Genomic DNA, 15611 nt, shown 5'->3' on the forward strand with positions numbered 1-15611 from the left:
AACACAAAATGAGGGAAATCGCTGCATGCAACATCTTAACTCTGAGAAAGGAAAAGCACATAGGGAAGGGACAAATCTCATTAAGTCATTTTTGGATGGTTTTGTGCAAGAGGGCAACAAATTTCGGACCTTGTGTGGATGTGTAGGATTCCCTTCAGCCTTTCTACCAGGAACTATAAAAAGCTTGTATAAAGGCACAGAATAATTACAGTCTGAGTCAGGCCAGCAAGTTGGCGTTTTTCACTATAATAAGGATAAAAGAACATCTCTCTTGGCAAAAAGGACTGGGCTCTGAAATAGAGATGTTCTGGACTGATAATTCCAAGTACAGCCAAACTTGCAGAGAAATACACAGGTTGAGATTTATATTCAGGTCTTGTTATTTAAAATGGATGCTGTTTAGACTTCATGTAATAACATTTTACTCCGTGTAGAGTGCAGAGGAAGCCAGGCCTGTAAAAAGTGCAAATAAAACCAGGATTACTGCCACAGTTAACTTCAGCACGGCTTAAGTGTGAGAGTGAGACTATCTTATTGTTTACAATTTGTAAAGCAGCGGAGAACGTGAAGATATGTATAATTATGCAGGATAAGCATAGATCAACTGAACCCTTAAGAGCACACTATTTCACACCACTGCAAATTCACTAGATTGTGTAGGTTCTAGCTTCAGCAGTTTCTAGCGTTATGATTGTCTTCAGTCTGAGAAATGATAGATATATAGGGCAAAAGGAATCCTCTGCAATTAAATAAAAGGGCGGATAAATTTATTTCCCTGCCTTTGCACAGTCCATTGTTCTTGGATTCTGTCTGTATTTTGAAAAGTCTTAGAATGCTAAAGACAAACATATGAGAATCTGGAACCATGCTAAAGCTTTAGATATTGAACTGTTAGGGTTGGCCTCCTAGCTCACATTAGCTTGTACTGGCAAACTAAGAGCTGACTGCGGATAAGAAAATTCAGGGGAGGTTATTGCCACAGGTCCATCCAAAAGTGCTCAGAAATAGTTGAAAAATATTCTGTAGGAATAGTGCCCTTCTGTAAATCTTTAAAATTAAACTATGCTGTCAAGAATTCTGTTTAACCTTACTTGCAAATGGTAGCTGTAAAAGAGAAGCTGCTAGATATGCAAGAATAGGGGATTTTGCACTGTTGGTTAGAAATCAGGCATGCATTGGGAACTCTGCATTTCCTCTTGCCCTTGCTGTTTTTAAAAGTAGTGAGTGGAGTGTCCCTTGTCCTACAAGGACATGGGGATGAAAACCTGACATGACAACTTTTCAAGAGACAAGGTCAAGTGGACAAACCAAGATTATGTGTTCTCTTGTAGAATTCAGTATATAAAAGCTGCCTTTGCAAAGCTGTTCCGTAGTAGCTGTCCTACTTCTGAGAAAAATAGTGGTGTGTTTCACTTTGCTGAAACAGCGGAGGCCAAACGACTCACCTTGTAAAAGATGTTTATGTTACTTAGAGGTAGTTGCTCATTTTGCATGCAAGACAAATGCACTAAGAGATTTGATTGTACCAGCAGCAACAATAAGAGTCAGTCCCTCCACAACCTTTCCTGTATTGGTCGAGGTAGGAGGGCTTTTCAGTAGCTTGACTACAGCCGTCTACTTAGTGTTCAGTTGTGTGTCTAATTTTTAGTGCCGGTAGATTCAGTGAAATGCCAGTAACTAGGTACATACTGAAAAGTTATCACCCCCTACAGTTAGATTCTCCAAACTGCTAGAAAAGAGAAGGAAACAAGACAGTTTATCTTACTAGCCATCTGCTACGCCATCAAACTCCAATGCGGTATTCTGAAGGAGTAAAATTATTCTGTTAAATTTCTCGTAGAAAGATAATCATTATTGGAAAGCAATGCATGACTTATGACACGTCTCAATTCATCTGTCCTGGGAGCTATCCATTGTACGTACACATCTGCTTCTGTACACCCACACAGGATGGGAAGATATTCCTCCACAGGAAGGTCTTCCGTTCCCTCAGTATGCAGGTGGTATGTATTGGCAAATCGCATATTGTGGATATGGTAGCCAAGTTCCCAGAGTAGTGCACACATAGTGAAGCAATTCACTCAACTTCAGCTGTTCAAATGAGAATACAAGATGGGTGAGTAGGAATATAATCACATGGCCTATCTTTCAATGTTGCTTCTGTGATACCTCTTTTAATTACTTATACTTGCTACTGGTTCATTGGAAATATAGACCATTAGAAGGTTAAAAATGGTATGTTAGCGAGATCAGTCACAGTGAAGACATTTGGTGCTTCAAATATTTGAAAAGAAAATGCAGAGCATTCAAGAGGGCATCATACGTTTTTAATTCCAAAACGCTGGACAATGTTTTGCCTTTGAATTACAGATGTTCTTCAGTGTTCTCCATTCTTCATCCTTTTTCTGTTGTCATGTTCATTGAATGTCTTTCTGTAATCACTTGGATCATTTTAAAACTGCTTAATGAAATTTCTTTGCTGGTCATGGAAGATGGGTGATAAAGTTGTAGTGTTGAAACTATCCTGATTAGAGCAGGCATCCTGTTCTGAATTAGCAGTATCTATTTTCATTTATGTCTGACTTGCTCAGCTGTGTCTCTTAACATTTCAGCAATTCCAGTTTATTCAGAGGATTTATTTCATTCTTTCCAGCAGCAGATCCTGTGTTTATCTTTTCTCACCTCAGTAAGAGCCCTTTCCCCTTCACCATATCAGTCCTCCAGCATTACTGTGCACATCATGTAGAGGAACAAAAATGAGTGTCATTAAACTAATGACCAGTAGTCTTAACAGTTGTCAGTGAACAGATGCCTGCAGTGCCTGTCATGTGAGCTTTTAATTGCTCTGTTTTTTTACAGCTAAAGCGTAGTTATCTCAATAGTGGCTTATTAGTAAGTGTACATGTGAAATACTGTCAGTTAATGCTAGTAGATGAATTGTGACCATGACAATCGTCAGATTAATGGTAGTTCCTCTTTCATATTTGGTCTTTTCTGATTTGGAGACTTTGCTTTTTTTTGGGATGTTGCTGCTTTTGTTACATTATTTGCTTTTTGTTCACTTATTGACCTTTTTCTAGTCAACCTTTGCTTTGTTAATGCTGGAGTGTGCCTGGCTCAATACAACACACTGCTTGAGATGCTTTCACTGGCAAGAGACAAAGGTAAAGTACACTTTGAGAACAACCGCCCCTCTCCCACCAAAAAATGAAGAGGAAACGAGAAAGTAGATGGATGAAAGATATCAAGACCTGCAACACTGAACTGAGGGAATAGTTAAGCTGAGATTTAAATGAGGCTAAATTAAATATGTAACAGTGTGGATGCATGCTTGGAGAAGTGAGTTGCAGTGTTTGAACAGGGGGCCTTGGTCAGGGAAAGCATTTCGACAGCAGATGATCAGGTGGGAATGATCAAGATACTGGAAGTCAGTGGCAATAATCTTAAAGTAGCAGATGATGACAACAGAGATGCTAATAAGACAAAGATAATTTCTTAAGGGAAAATGGCTTACTAGGAAGTAGCATGCTTTACCTGGTGGTTGGTGTATCATTATTCCTGACATCAGTACAGCTCAAAAAGCTTAAAAGCTCTAGAGTATTTGCAAAAATGCGTTTGAGACTTAGAGACTGCGTGCTGTGAACAGTTTCTTTCGGGAATTTCTCTTTAAAATCATGCTGAAACAGGTGTGCACATGTGGAGGGCGCTTGGCTGAAAGGCATTCACCTCATGTGCCTTATTAATAGCCTTAAACCAACATTCCTACAGCAGAGCCATGACCATTTAAGTGCTTCCTTATTGTGAAAATGTGCCTGACCGAGTCAATGTGCTAGGCTGCTCAGCCCATAAACCCTGCAAAGGCACTTATTGCAATGGAGAAAGAAGAGTAGACAAAGAACTGGGTTAATATCACTAAAATTATCAGAAGTGGTGGAAAACTAACAGTGGAAAAATCACATTTTCCTCACCGTGTGTTAGACACATTCATGTGCTGAGCTGTTGTAAATCATAAGTTAGCCTGAGAGTGAACATCTGGCTGTGGCATTCTCTACAGTCTAATTTCTTTCAGGTGAGGAAGGATTCATCAGCTAGAGGTAACAGGGAGGAGAACCATTTTAATTATTTACACTCTTATTCAAAGTGTCTTTGTAACTAGAATTTTGGGACACCCTCCCACCCCTGGCCCCTCTTTGAAGATATGTTGTCAGGATGGTAGCAGTCGCTCTCAGTGCTCCACCGAAAAAGGTGAATGAAGAACAGTGTGAGCCCAGCTCTGCTATTCCATGGGGCAGCAGTACCAGGAGTGTGTTTATAAGTATTTTGGTCATTTGTGGGTGCTGTTAGGCCACACACACCACTTTTCCCAACTTGTTTGAGGAAAAGGGAGAAAATTATTTCTGACAATAGAGGACAGTGTAATATAGCACAAAAAAACCCTACAGGCCCATCCGAAGGCCTAGATCAGAAGCTAGGCAAATTCAAAGCAAAAATATATGGAATTTTAGCAATGAAGATAATTAAATGTGGAAATAATGTATATAGTAGGTATGTTCCCTTTTCCTTGATACACTCCAAACTGACTGAATCTTTTAGAAAATGTTTCTTATTTTAAGAAGAAATGATGAACTTGATGCAGAAATTTCCTCACCCAGTTCTGTGGCCAGTGTCGTGCAGGCATATTAGTGCCTTTGGAACGTACAAGAGAAGTTCTGGCGCCACTGAGGTCAGTTCTCCATTTACTTGAGCAATTTTGCTCTGTTAATCTGTACATGCACAAGCTTTTACACAGCCTTATCTATGTGTATTTATTCTTTGTGGAAGTCACTGAAGAAGGTCAGCAAACGCCGCTGATCAATAAAGATTTTTCTTGCAACTTGTGTTATTTTAGTTCTAGTTATTTTAGTACAGCTGTGTGACCTTTGTGTGTGTGACTTAAGTATATTCTTTTTTAGAGGGATATTTGTGTGTCCTATGGTCAACTGATTTGACTCATCTCTGAAGAGGAATCTTGCCACCTTATTCTTCATGTTACTAGGTTATACCTCTTTATATGGTATTTACAGAACTCTTTGAGGGTCTCATTCGTTGAGAAGTTTTTTGGTGGTAGATGCTGATTGTCAGAAACTTTCTGTCTTCCTAATCTGTCAAAGTTGCTTCTTTGCATGCTCTTTGGGTTCTCCTACTTGAGTTTTGGGCTGTTTGATCTTCAAAATAGTTGCACCAAAGATGTATTTTCTTATTGAGAAATTATTCCAGTTCTTGGTGGCTGAGAGTTTGCCTGCTTCCAGGTCCATTTCTGTTATGAGAATTTGTAGTCATTTACAGTAGCAGAGCAATTCCATACATTTCATCTATCTGTTCAGTTCATGATAAACACCATGCTTATGACAACATTGTATAAACAGTATGCAATATTAAATATTACTAGAAATATTGCTAGTGCTAGGGCAGGCTTGTTTGGGGCTGCATACTTGCCAATTTTCCCCTGCCACCTGAATCAGAAGCAGATGTGCTGAGATTAAGGGCAGGGAGAAAACTCCCTATCATTAGCAATGAAAGGCATGGCAATGCCCTGCAATATATGATAAAAAGTCACTGTTCAGCCTTCCCCACGTTACAGAAGTCTCTGTTTATAATTGCACTTGTGAACATCTTTAATGACAAGATCTTCAGTATTTAGCTCTGAAGCATATAGTGGTTTAGGCTTCTTTTTTTCCCCTAAGTGCCATGGTTTTAATACCATTCCATTGCCCCACACATTTCCCTTCTTTGTGTTTTCTTTATGCAACAGGAATTCTCTTAAAAATCTGGATCCGCCACTAGTTCTAGCAGGTGTTTGGCTTCTGAGTGCCAGAGTTTTTTTCCTTACACAGCTTATGGATGAGAATTTCACTGCCCTTAGGCACAATTTCAACTGAAGTATATGAAAAGCATGTTACTATGTCAATTCAAATTATATCACTATTAAAGAAAAAACTCAAAAGGAAATTAAATACAAATAATCACACTAACATAACATAACATAACATTAATAACATTAAGGTTATAATTTAAATTAAAAAGAATTAGGAAAATCTGAGTCAGAAGTCACATGTCATTCTTAGCCAGACTCTCCTGAGAGCAGCCATTGTAAAATGAGGATAATGACAACTTTGAGTCATATGAGATCTCTTGATGAATAGTACTATAATACTACAGCGTATAAGAACTAAGTGTATTTTTTAACTCTGCATAATAGCCTGTATAGGAACTATGTATTGTGTAAAGTCTCGTATTCTACTTTCTCTCATCATTAGCCTATTTGATAGTGGATAACAAATTTTTTTGCAGTACCCAACAATGTGCTAGGTCCCATTTTGCTCACATATAAATATGTCAATTGCTAGCTACCTGTATTGTCTTCCTCGGTGTGTTAAACCTGCATGTAGAAAGGTTGGTTATGTCTAGCTGAGGATATTGTTCCTTAAATCCTGAACCCTGCAGTCACATCGGTGTGGGCATGTCACTGTGGCCAAATGTGCCCCCCAAAAAGGGGCATTTTGCAAGTGCCGTGCAGAATTGCTTGCAAAATGGTGCCATGAAGTTTCACCTGCCCAAAATTCTTGCAGGCTTCCTGTTTAGATGCAACTCTTGGTTACCTGGGATCATTCACACCTTTCTTGTACCCTTTCTTTAGCATTCTTAGAGCAGTTATCCAGTCTGGATACTGGTGAAGGGGATGAGAAGGAAGTAATTTATTAGAAAAGGGTGATGTTGCCCTTGCAAGCCTATTGGGTGCTATTTATGTCCCTAGTAAAGGATTAGACACCTGCAGCCCATAGCCTGCTACAGCCTCTCATTCATCTCATGTGGCCTGCAATCATCAATTTTTTTGGTGGTGTTATTGAATAATCCTAAGGTCTATGTTAATGCCTGGCCTGCCAAAGCTACTAAGGTGTCTTGCTTGCCCCTCCATGATAGACGCTCCTACTGCTCAATGAAGGAATCAAACTGTATCCTTTCTCATTTCAGTTTGTTCTTTCTTTTACTCCTTAAGCAATGTGAATCTTCATTCAGTGCATGTATTGATTTGTTGGGCTTTGTAATTCCACTGCCTCTGACAGTGATCCTACATAGCCTTTAACTATGTTCCTTTCTTGCCTTTTGTAAATAAATCTGCTGTTCCTCAAAGATTATGCTTCCAGTCTCCTCCAGGATGTTACTGGAGCTGCAATCATGTCCATAGATAAACAAGCAAGATTGTTTGTTTCCTGCAAATGAGTCCGTTCAGTTGTTAGCAACTTGTCAGTTTAGCAAAAAAATTCTTTCACCACGTGGTGTTCGTGATAAAGGACACTTTAACAGAACTTTAAGAAAATACTACAGATTATCCTGGTTTCTTTGCTAAGGATGCTGACAGTACTTCTGTAGCATATTTTTTCTGTGGAGATCATAAGGACCCTTAGAAACCTTCAATGAATAAGAGAGAAATAGTGTTCCATGAGAACATGCTCCAATAATGCTGAAAGGACTTGACTTATGACGAGAATTTTACCAATTATTAGGTTACTAAATAAAGAATAAAAAGAGCGTTTTGTTTGGAAGAGTGGAACATATGGTGAAAGGAGGGATAAAAAAAAAATCTTTTTAAAGACTTCAGTCACCTATGTCTGTCTTGCTTGCAAGACTTTAAAAAGAGGTTTTAATGAAATAGTATTTTCTGTCTCATTCCCAGATTTTTTTAACAAGATGTTCCTTCCCTTTTACTGTTTTAGACACAGAGGAGTGTTCATCAAAAGGATTTTAGTAAAACTTCAATCTTTAAAAAAAAAAAAGTTAAAACATCCCCCAACCACTCCCCCTGCCCCCAAAGCACCAAGCCTCAGAGAACGTGCAGGTAGAATCTTCCTTCACTATTCAAAGCCATTATTAGAATTTCACATTATTGTAAGGCAGTGCTTTATTTAAGATAAATTGTTGAACAAGACCTTTATATAAAACATATAAACAAGAAACAGAAAAATGCGATGGAGCAGTCAAGCTGTGCATACAGGAGATACGAATTCATGAATGAATTCCTTTCCCTCCATACAGCAGGTATGTATTCCCACTATGCTGGGAATATAAGTAGTATCACCACTGTGGCAGGAAATCAGAGGACAGGGATTAAAATTACTGGGTCTTTTTGTTATCTAGTTTCTTCTCTTCCAACTGGTAAATCCATACCTTTGAAAGCCTTTTTTCTTGTTCTTAAGAACAGACTTGTACACTTTGTATGTGAAACTCTACTCTCAGCAGTAATAGTAATACCCAGATTTTGTAGTATATGTTTTATCCATATGCTATAAAATTGCTTTTACTTTGGCTCTAAATATTGTTGTGCCCAGTCCCCCAAGGCTAAACTAAAGACTTAAGGAAATAATTGGGCATTGCGTATTTTGAAAGCAGAATCTGATCCACAGTCACTACCTTTCTGACAATAATTGGAATTGAACTGCTCTAGGGTCATCTCGTCTGAGTGCTGTATTTTTCACCTTGGCTCTTATTAATGCAAAGCTAGAGAGCATTGAATATCTAGTGTTAGTCACAGTCCTAATAGTGTTATACTGCAAGGGATGTTCTCCTGCTGCAGATGTATTTGGGCCCTGGTTCTGTAAGGGTGTCGGTGGGAACTTTGCCATTGATATCATTGGGAGCAACTTCAGTCTGCTAGTGCAGCTCATTTAAAAGCAAATATTAGGCACATCAAATCAATCCTTTGGAAAGAAGGCAGAGTCTGCCTAACACAGACTTTAGAAGCAGCTTCATTGGAAGAAGGGAAACTCCAGGGTTCATATTTCTTTTGGAAATATGAAACAGAGTTGATATTTAAGCTGGGTTTTGAAACTAAATGAGATTTTGGCTAAATGCTACTGCAGCCTTTCAGTGAGAAGTTTAATCTTTTAGCCAGACCATAGCAAGAGAAAACATAAGTAGTTGTTGATAAATATCCAAAAGCTTAATCACTAGTATACTTTTTAGAAGGTACAGAAAAAGATTTTCAAAATGTGTTGATCTCAGTCTGCAGCCCAAGCTATGCCAAACAAAATGTATTTACGTTTAATCAAGAAAAATTTTGGTAGAAATGTCATTTTGAAAAGACTGAAAGATAGTAGCTTAATTTAAAACCAAAATTATCTCCATTATCCTTCTTGTGTTCAGTGTTGGCTTTAGGTTGTACAAACCTGCAGCATGAAAAAAGGTTTAGACTGAGCACTATTGTTTTGATGACATGATCTTAAGTACATTCAAGTCAGTGGAATGACTCCTAGTGCTTGAACGGGTGCAGGATGGGCTCCGTTTGAGCAGCAGAGATGATGTAGGCAGTTGCTTTCTTGCAGTTGTGAATATGATTGTAGTTATAGCTTAAATTCAGCTTTCAATAGTAGACACTATTCAAGCAATAGCTGAACTTTCTAAGTTGCTTGCTAACAGCATTTTACTGTATCATAAGTAGGTGGCTTATGCAAAATACTTATGAATTGTCCTTCGCTTATCTTTGTAAGCATCTTCAACTCACAGGCACATTTTCCCAAGCTTGTTTTATTTCTGCATGTTCTAAACAGGTCTAGAATGAGAGATGAGAGGAAAAATCATTAGATTTGGGCTTAAATCAGACAGGTCTGAAGTCTGTCTTTAATACAGAGCATGCACCACGGAAAAAACAATCCTTGAGTCACACACTTGAGTTCTGTCCCTGGAAGAACTTTTGGTTCAGTCTTTCAGGTTGTCTCGTCGTCTCACTTGTGACTTCCCTGATGAAATCTGACAGTTATGTTCAGTGTTTCAAGGTTGTTTTATGAAGAAGTGCTTGGCTTTCATCAGTTCAGCTGAGTCCTTTTTCTTTTTTTAGAAGAAATGACGTTTATAGTTTAATTCTGGTTTGAAATGCTGGCCTCTTAGTTTAATATTAATAATTAAATAATTGGCCTGGTCTCCAGAAATGCTGAGCTGCTGGCAGCTTCTTTGGAAACTCAGTTCACTTGCAGGGTCTTTAAATGTTTCAGAGCGTCTAGCATTAGGAAGTTGTTTTTGTAAATCTTGGCCATGACAAAAGCTAATCTGAGTCTTACTAGATATTTATTCATCAGGATTGCTTGCTCTGGAGATATCTGAAGTTCTGAACTGTTATCATGACTTTGTTTATCTGCTAACACACTTCATGTTGTAATGAAGCTGGAGTGCTATGCTCTATCTTACATTTTTGTACCGGAGTCCTTGAAAATCCATTAAACTGAACTGCTACTTAGCTGGTATATTACTTCCCTGGGGCGTAAATCATATGCTACAGCAGCTCAGTAGACAGATATTTAACTTGAATTAAATCGGAAAGCACACATTTTGGTATATGATTGGACTTGCCGTGCATATTAATGACAAACATGTATTTACAAGTCATTAAGAACGCAGATAGTTTTTCTCACTTTAATCTGCTTTTTCCATCTTTTTCCCTTAAACAGTGATTTTGGAAACTAACACTCTCAAGACCCTGCGCAATTTTCCCCTTCCAACAAGAACTAATAAAAAAGCCACAAAACTATGGGAAGCAAACTGCCTTCACTGTGCTGGTCTCTTTTTATAGAATTTACTTTGGGCAGGATAGTGCAGTTGCTCATAACTAGAAAGCTTTAGGCGACTGGACCTTTGTTTTTTGTCTGTTCCTCTTTTTAAAAACAATATACTGAGGCAGTTTCAGGAAGAGTGTGGTATTTTGTCATCTTTGGCATTTAAAATAGATAATTTTGAAGTTTTCATCTTCATTACACAAAACAGTTTGCTCTCATTATACTCCCAATTTTAGCAAGCACGCAGGCTTGGTTAGGGAATGACTGACTTAAATCTAGGTAATGCTGATATGCATTAGGAAGTATATGTAACAGGATAGTTCTTAGTTTTCTCTTAATGTGGTTCTTGCTGCCAAGAAACTCTAAAATTAAAAATTCCTCTGTACCTGAAAGATTAGTGTTTTACTTCTAATTATGTTGAAGTCATTTCTTTGAGACATTTCATCTGTTTTCTCATCTTCATGACCTTCACAACTTAGACTTAGCAGAAAGCTCATTTTCTAAAGCTGCTGCTGTTTATATATAAATATGGAACAATTACTTTCCTGTCTCCTGGTTGCTATGATTAAATAGAATAATGCATGTTATTATGAGGTTGGGTTGAACTTTGTCATAGCCTTTGTATCAAATGATCCCCGAGAACTGTAGACTAAACTACATTTTTTTAAATTTATCTGAAATCACAATAACAGTTTAAATCCTTGGATGAAATTGTTTATCTGTACCTTGGAAGGAATGACCAATGATTAATATTTGTAATTTTCAGTGATAGGGAAACTCTACATTTTAGCAATTGCTCTGATTTGATAATTACAAGTGAGCTGGATGGCAATGGTTAATAAGAATCCTGGGTATCAAGATAAAAAATAGCAGTTAAAGTTGTTTACATTGTGTAGTGGTTTCAGAGTTTGCATTTTGTAGTGGTTTTGGAGTGTGCCAACAGGATTCCTTTTGGCTCAAACTGAACAAGATGATGTGCCCCAGCAGCACACCTACTGTGCTTCAGTCACTAAGAGATACTCAGTCCATGGGATTGACTAGACTTAGTTTAAAATAAGCCCCTCTCCTTCAAATATGCTTTGTGTGGGCATTCGGTCCTGCACACCGTTTTTATCTGCAGATTCACTCCTAATCGGCCATGCTGCTTGCTAATGCCAGCATTGGCTAGGAAGCACTCAGTAATCATCCCTCTTACTTTCAGTAATAAAATAAAATATAAAATCCCCAAATCCAGCAACTTTAACTCGGGCAGATGCTTCTAGTCAGAATAGTACACAGAACAATGAAATCAGGCAGCAGTAAAAATGACAACATGCAACTCTGATGGAGGGAAATCTAAAAACCAGAGGCTTGTATATAAGCTATTCATTTTGTCTTCTGCAATTGAAAGTGGAAGAGTAATTTAGTCTTTAGGCACTCAGGTGGGGAGTGATGAGTGAGGAAGCAATCACAACCTGACATCAAAGCTGTGCTCACAGCATAAGCTTTTGAATAAGAACAGTACCATATTGCACATCCCAGAACCTACATACATTATCCACTTATCGGGATAGTTTTCCTTGATCCCACAGGTAGAATGATGTAGCATGCGAGACTTTATTTTTTTTGTTTCTGACTAATAAGTTACATGTTCTGATTAACCTATACCTAGAAAGATTTTTAAACACCAATCTGTTCCCAACTTCTAAACTTTCTTCTTAGTACGGTACTACACACTTCCTTGCTACCTGAGATATTAATTTCAATGAATTTTATGCAGTGATTATTATTATATCTGGTTTGGCTACATTATCACCTTCTACTGTCTTCATATGCTTAAGAAGGTCATAAAAGCTGGTTTAAAATGCCCACTCTAAATCTTAAGTGTACTTGTAATTTGACACATTTAACTTAATGGCCAGTTTAATGTTAAGAACTTTAAAGAGACTTAAAACACTAGCATGAAATGTAATTGTTTCTGAAACTTGCACTTGCAGCCTTTAGTTTAAAACATGAATTTATATCGGATTAGCTAAGTCATTCAGAGATGATCTCAAATATACTATAAACCCACAGACTGTTGAAATTTGAATTACGTTTAAGCAAAAGTGGCCATAGAAATATGAAAGCCTCACAAGGAACATCGGTAGATTCCTCAGTGGGGAATAAAGTGGACTAAGTGGAAACAGTACATTTTGTGTTCAGTACAATGTATGAATGAAAGTGCGTTGGACACATGCAGCTTATTTGAAGGTATGTATACCTAGAGGGAAAAAATGTTTTTCTGCTACTTTGATGAGTTGATACAAAAGAGTTCTTTGAGCAGTTGAAGCTTTGATTTTTTTTTAATGGACTTCTTGATTTGGGTTGTTTATCACCTGTAATTGCTTGGCTTCAACATCGGTTTGCCATGACAACTCATAGTGTATTCTTAGTAGATTTTTATTTTTAATTAAATGCTTTGCTGCATTCTTCCTTACTTTAGTTATACTAGGTGGGTAGCAGTACCTATTGCTGTAGTTAGCAGATCGGTTTCCATTGTAACCTCCTGTGTAACCTTATAAAACAGTAATCTTTTACATTGAATTTTTCCATCCTTGGAAGCCAGACTTCGCTTGCCTTAATCTAGCAAGCATTCTGCTTCTCCAGTGGCTGCTCATTAGCTTTTAATATGAAAATTGAATGTGTGTGAAAGAAGCCCTTAGTTTTTCATGTCATATTTATTAAATTGTTGTTTCAGCTTCAAACGTGGCATCTTTTATGTTCAAAGCATAATACTGATGAATATCCAAAGACTTTCTATTTTAAACGTTTAGTTACATATCCTACTGACAAGTTTGTTTATGGAAAATTAGGCAACAGTGTGATATATACATTTATCTAACAAGTGTGGTGGAGTAATTTGGATTCTCTTCTGTCCGTAAATTAGGCAGCTCTTTCAAAAATATTGTTATAAATAGCTAGCACTTAACACTCTTCTTTTCCAAAGTATTTTACAAATATAAACTAAACTTTACAATACACCATTAATATAGGTCAGTTGGTGTTGTAATTGTTTTACACCTTGGGAAACTGAAGTAGAAATGTTAAGTACTTTAACCCAGGCCACTCAAGATTTGGAATGCTTATCTCTTATCCATTAGTCCTGTGCTGAAATCATAGGATTACATCATTGCCATATTCCCTCACGTAGGATCTATCGATAGCCCATTGAAACCAGTGGGGAGAAATGCCAGATAATGTCAGCCACTTTCATGTCTGGGTTATACTTAACATGTCAAGGTTTGCATTGGCTGCAGCCAGCTTGGATTCAGCATGAAGAATAACTGTGGACCTCTCTTGGTTGCTTCATGGGGAAATTATTGTTATCAAATGTAGATTTATTCTCCATATTTTACTCTTTAATTCTGCATAAATAAAGTCAGTTGGCTAAAGTGTACAAGTTAGACCACTGCTATAATAGGCTTTATAGAAATGTCATAATAACATGATGTGAACATAAATTACTCTTATGCAGGCCTGATGAAAAAATCCTCTTTAAAATCTTGTTCAGTCTTGCATGCTAAAATATGACCTTTTACCCTAGTCTAGACATGTCCTTTGCAAGCTATTTCTAGTTTATATGAGGATTGCTTGATTTAAAACAAGTACGTTAATCTAATGCTGTCACAAATGATGGGGTTTACAGTCTGAGAAGCTGACAGCTTCTTCTTTGCAGAACAGAGCAAGCAAAAGCAACGTAAGCTTCTCCAGACCCATACTGCGAATGACACGACATCTGCTTTTTATGAGATAGGTTGTGAGCTTCAGAAAGTGAACTTACTGTGAGAGAGAAACTGCAGAAGGCCTTGCCTTCCTTTTCCATCACAAACTGGTTAAGTTGTGTAGATTACTTTTGAAATCTGTAGTTACCTGGCACTGAGATTATACACCTATATTTGATACAGTTCTAGCCAACCGTCTGGAAACTGGTCGATGGCAACTGCTAGGTTTCATGTAAAATTACTATGTATATGCAAAATATAGCAAACACTTTAATTAAACCCCATTTATTAAGTTGACTCATTGGGAAATGTCCAGCAGTAACTTGTACGTTTCAGGCCTTGTTTTCTTCCCTGAAAGGTTTCCACCTTTTGGAAGGTAATTTTCATCTCCTTGCCCTTTCCACTCTCTTCCTACCACAGCTGGACTCAATATTCTGCATTCAAAAGATGATTGCTTATTTTCTCTATTAAGCAAACTGATTAGCTTCTCAGTGTAGAGTTACAATGTAGTAGGAGTAAGGACATAACAGCCTGTGCAGTGCATTTGCTATGTATCTAGGATGCTTTAGACCTACAGTGCAATGACAGGATATTCAGCCAGCATGTGTTCAGCATGTCTAGCATGTTTCAGGTGTGTTATGATTAGTGGACATGCATAGATCTGCTAAGCAAAAGCCATTTGTCTAATAAGGGCTCAGGTGTCAGACAGCCTGGTTGGAGGTATTGACTCTGATTCTGATAGAATTAGCTTCTATGTAGCTCGAAATGGGCCCTTCTTCCTCTCCCAGTCTGTTCTTGAATGCTCTTCACCAGTCGTGAATAGCACACAGAACTAATATGGACCGCTGCCTGGTGTTCACTCCGGTCATTCCCCTCTCCCGTCTGATTTCTTTTTTGCAGTAATAACTTCCTGCAGGATAGGAAGGCAATTTGCCATGTCATGGTTTCACAGGTTACCCTACTTTGAGGAGGCTGGACTAGATGAGCTCTCAAGATGTTCTTTGTATCTTCCTGTAAGAACAGATATACTGTATTTAACCAAAAGCCCATTATCTGCTGTAGCCAGTAACTGTCTAGTGAAGTGTATAAGGAAGAAGAAAGTGTAGCTTAATGTTGGTTTTCACAGTGTCTTTCAGCAGTGGTGGTTGATAAGTCAGAGATGGTATCTTTTTGTTTAATAGATGATTCTGCTATTGAGGTATCTTATTTGGTTTTGGACCCCTGTAAGCAATTGATATATCCTCGTCGCAGACCTCTGTAGCAAAGTATCCACCCAGAAATAAAG

At 37.9% G+C, this 15611-nt stretch overlaps 1 protein-coding gene across 9 annotated transcripts in view; it reads left to right on the top strand.

The window, feature by feature from the left end:
• Positions 1 to 15611, top strand: part of ADAMTSL3 (ADAMTS like 3) — a 202607-nt gene that overhangs the window by 29394 nt on the left and 157602 nt on the right. The gene's annotated exons all lie outside the window — the stretch shown is intronic.

Source organism: Nipponia nippon, unplaced genomic scaffold, assembly GCF_047370975.1.
Source record: "Nipponia nippon isolate SJK-2023a ecotype South Korea unplaced genomic scaffold, ASM4737097v1 scaffold_9, whole genome shotgun sequence".
Classification (NCBI taxonomy): Eukaryota; Metazoa; Chordata; class Aves; order Pelecaniformes; family Threskiornithidae; genus Nipponia; species Nipponia nippon.